Source organism: Rhineura floridana, chromosome 5 (genome assembly GCF_030035675.1).
Source record: "Rhineura floridana isolate rRhiFlo1 chromosome 5, rRhiFlo1.hap2, whole genome shotgun sequence".
Classification (NCBI taxonomy): Eukaryota; Metazoa; Chordata; class Lepidosauria; order Squamata; family Rhineuridae; genus Rhineura; species Rhineura floridana.
The window spans coordinates 171,953,482-171,957,663 of record NC_084484.1 but is presented as its reverse complement, the minus strand read 5'-3'; the positions used below and the strand labels follow the sequence as shown (position 1 = coordinate 171,957,663).

General features: G+C 39.6%; 1 long non-coding RNA gene across 1 annotated transcript; it reads left to right on the top strand.

Annotated features, from left to right (window-relative positions):
- The first annotated feature begins 302 nt into the window (after window positions 1-302).
- Window positions 303-3,726, top strand: LOC133386009 (uncharacterized). Its single transcript, XR_009763055.1, has 3 exons — window positions 303-402; window positions 819-882; window positions 3,556-3,726. It is a non-coding gene; the product is annotated as an uncharacterized LOC133386009 (long non-coding RNA).
- The last annotated feature ends 456 nt before the right edge of the window (window positions 3,727-4,182 follow it).

Sequence of the window (4,182 nt, the reverse complement as noted above, 5' to 3'; positions counted from 1 at the left end):
TCTTTAGCACTAAATGATAGTATTGCTCAGTGGCTGATCATACTGGAGAATTAATGTGCTGCTTTTCAGCTAAGGAAAAAAATGAAATAATTTTTAAAAGCAATCATAATTATTCACAGCTTAGTTCTATTACCACACCAAATGAAGTCATGGTGAAAACTCTTTAGAAGGCGGACTGATAGAGCTGGTCAATTTCACCTGAGCTATGAGCTCATGAGATTGAGTTAGGCAAGCTGTTCTCTTTCATCCTGAACCTGACCTGTTTGTAATGGGTGTGTGTGGAAACTAATGAGAAAATAAAAGAAATAAAAATCCATAACTGCATTTATTGAGTGCTTTAGGTCAGACGTGAGCAGAAGGTAGATTGGGGTGGCAGATCTCTGCGTGATTTGCAGTCGATTGGTAAGGATTTCTTCCAATTGTTTTAATGACAGCAACAACAAAGTTAGATTGCAGCAATGAGGAAAGTTTATAAGTAACCAGGAATGACACCCTCCCTAGAAGGACTGTGAGCTCATCTCAGTTCTAAGACTCAGAACAAATCCCTGCACCCAGCAGCTCCTTAGAGTAGGGATGCTTCCGTTTTGGTTCCCTCAGTATCTCATTTTTCCAGTCTTAAATATGGGTTTCCACATTTCTGCAGCAATGTGCAATTTTTTTTAAAAAAAATGTTTATGAAAATTCTTCAGCAGTTTTCTTCTGATGAACACGTTTTTGTATGCAGTTTTGACTAATGTTCACATATTTGCAAGCAGTTTTTGCCTAACATAATGCATTTTTAATTTTATATTCACCAATATATTCATTTTTACTTGCAGTTCCTCCTAACATATGCATTTTGGCAAACACTGGTTAGCTGGAGAACTGCACTGCAAAATTTGGGTAAGTGTGATTTTTGAAGGATGGCTGTGTTTCAGTTCTCATATTTTTTTTTAGAAAGTGAAAATTTGATGTATTTGGCTGTAATGCAAACCGAATGAAATTAATCCTCCATCCCTACCTAAGAGGCATATTTCATTTTATATGTGTGCCCTTTGCATATGGCTTCGGTTGGTGGATCTTGCTGTTCTAGTAAAACACAAAGTAGATCTTGCAGGCCTGGACTCTGCCCTCTCCTGATTTAGGTTGCAATCCTATTGGTGAAAGGCCAAAGCTGTGGTAGAAAATCTGCTTTGCAGAAGATCCCAGGTTCAATCCCTAGCATAGAAGTGTGAGAGGACCCTGTCTGAAATCCTGGAGAACCAGTGTAGACAATAGTGAGCCAGATGGACTGACTCAGTAAGATGTTCTACACTCTAACATACTTACTGGGTCAACGTCCTGTGGAACTTACAGGGACTTTCATTTTTGTAGGCATGCACTGGATTTCACTTTTAGGCTGAAATTCTATGCACATTTATATGGAGGTAAGTCTCATGGGAATCAGTGGGCTTATTTCTGAGTAAACTGTATAGCAGTGCACTGTCCAAGTGTTCAAAGCACTTCTCACAATCTGCATGACACAGCTCTAAAGTTGGTTAGCAGTGTAGTGTTATGAGCATCTATATTTTTCTGTATTTTGACCCTTAGGAGTCGTCTGCTTTTATATGTATATGTATATAGATATATATATTCTTTCTGGCTAGCAACAAACAGTTAGTTACATAGTTCTTCCCCTTTTCCATTTCTGGGAACCTAACCAATGTTCTTTCTGTAAGGTAACATTAGGTACATTATTCTGTAAGGTAACATTAGGTACATTATTCTGGTTGCTATCCCTGATAGCCTTGGCCACCTCCCTAGCAACATACAGTTTCAGCCACCTGATCTGACTGCAAAAGTAACTAGACATGCGCACTAATGACCTTGCGCTAGTTGGCCTTGAGTAATCTCACAGCTCATCCAGACCTGCCTAGCAGCAGCTCATCAAAGCTTGCATAGTAAAGCCTCCAGCAGCAAACACAGAAAATACGACAGCTAATACAGGCAGAATATACATCCACAGATAGGATTATTTAGATAAGAAGGGCTATATAAGGCAGACAACCCCAGAGATATAACCAGCGCTGGTTATGCCTGGTTAAAGGAAGAAGACTGCTGCTCTGCTGTTGATCCATACTCAACTAGAATGAGAGACCTCCATTACTAATAGCTAATACTGACAGCTAATACAGGCAGAATATACATCCACTAGAATGAGAGACCTTCATTACTGATAGCTAATACTGACAGCTAATACAGGCAGAATATACATCCACTAGAATGAGAGACCTCCATTACTGATAGCTGATACTGACAGCTAATACAGGCAGAATATACATCCACTAGAATGAGAGACCTCCATTACTGATGACTAATACTGACAGCTAATACAGGCAGAATATATATCCACTAGAATGAGAGACCTCCATTACTGATAGCTAATACTGACAGCTAATACAGGCAGAATATACATCCACTAGAATGAGAGACCTCCATTACTCATAGCGTTAAAGGTAACTGTGATGTGATGTATAACATGCATTATTTGGTGTACATCCCCTGTAACGTGATGTGTTGATCTGAAACTCTGGTTCCTTGGCTACAGCCACACATAGCATTATATGTATGTTTTATCAGTTAATAAATAGAATAATTATTTACTTATGAAATTTATGTCCCGCTCTTCCTCCCAGAATTTTTTAAATTTTATTGTTTGCATCGAGTGACTACAAAACTCCTATGACTGATCTCTTATATTATTTTGGAAGCTTGGGAGCCATTGTATCACTCCTCCTCATGCATCATTCCAGTTCCCACTTCACATTTAAAGCTGGGTCTATCAAACTTGCACTTTCTGAAATGGTCTGAGAACCAGAACTCAGCCATCCTTCAAAATTCACACTTACCTGAGTTTTGCGACGCAGTTCTCCAACCAAATAATGTTTATCAACGTGCATATATTAGATGTGCCTAAAATGAATATATTAGTGAAAATAACACAAAAAATGCATTTTGTAAAAATGTTCATCTTGGCCAAAACTGCATACAAAAAAAATTAGGAGAAATTTGCACTGAAATGCTGAAGAATATTCATGAGGATTTTGTTTTTACAAAAATTGCAAATTGCTGCAGAAATGTGGAGAACTGAATTTAACATTGGAGAAATGAGAAACTGAGAGAACTGAAATTGACAGCTCTTTCCATCCCTACACTACTGTGAACCAGAACACGTGCACTTCCTGGGTTTCCCAGGGACTTTCATGTTACCTGGCAGCTCTGGAAAGACTAGCTAGTCTCTAGTACAGCTTTCCCCAATCTGGTGCCCTCCAGTTGTTTTGGACTATAACTCCCATCACCAAAACATAGCCATCCTTCTAAAGTTGCACTTGTCTGGATTTTGCAGTGGAGTTCTCCAGCCAAGAAATGTGCATAAAAGGCATATATTAGTAAAAATGCCACACAAAAATGCATTATATTAGGGAAAATTGTATTGCCAAACTGTGCAGATCAGATAAAATTGCATGCAAAGATGTGCGTGTTAGAAGTCACCACTAAAATGCTGGCTCAGTTTTCATGAGAACTTTTTTATTTTAGGGGGAAAATGTACAAGCTGATGTGGAAATGTGGAGAATTGGAAAATGGAGAAACTGAAATTGACAGATTCACCCATCCCTACTCTGAAGGGCAGTGAGAATCTTTACTGCATCAGTGTTCCAACTGCTCAGGCTAGAAGTCTTCCTGCTCTGCTGGCTGAGCGCGCAAGCATGTACCTCCAGTTCGGCTGGCAAAGATTCAGTAGGCTGCAGATCGTCATCCTGCCCAGGTGGTAGAGGGGAAAGGATGATGTTGAAGTTGATCTTGGCTCCCTCATTGCAACACAGAGTGAGGAGGAGAGAGGGAAACAGCAAATTTCACAGATAAAAAGAGCCATCAAGCTTCTGTGCCATCTGCAGTCAGTTTTTTTCCATCTGCATTAAATGGGAGTGTGATTTAGACCACCGCATCGAGATGTTAATGAGGCTGCTGAGTAGTTTAAGCAAACTATTTGCACACACAGATAGGGGAAAAATAATCTCCTCCTAAGTGCCTGGCAAGGTAAGTCGCCGTACCAAATCACATCTATCAGCTATTCATCCGAATGCTATCATTATCCCCTTAAGAGCACTTCTTTTCTGGACCAACTCTATGATAAACTTCTGCCAAAAAGCACTCCGTGAGGCT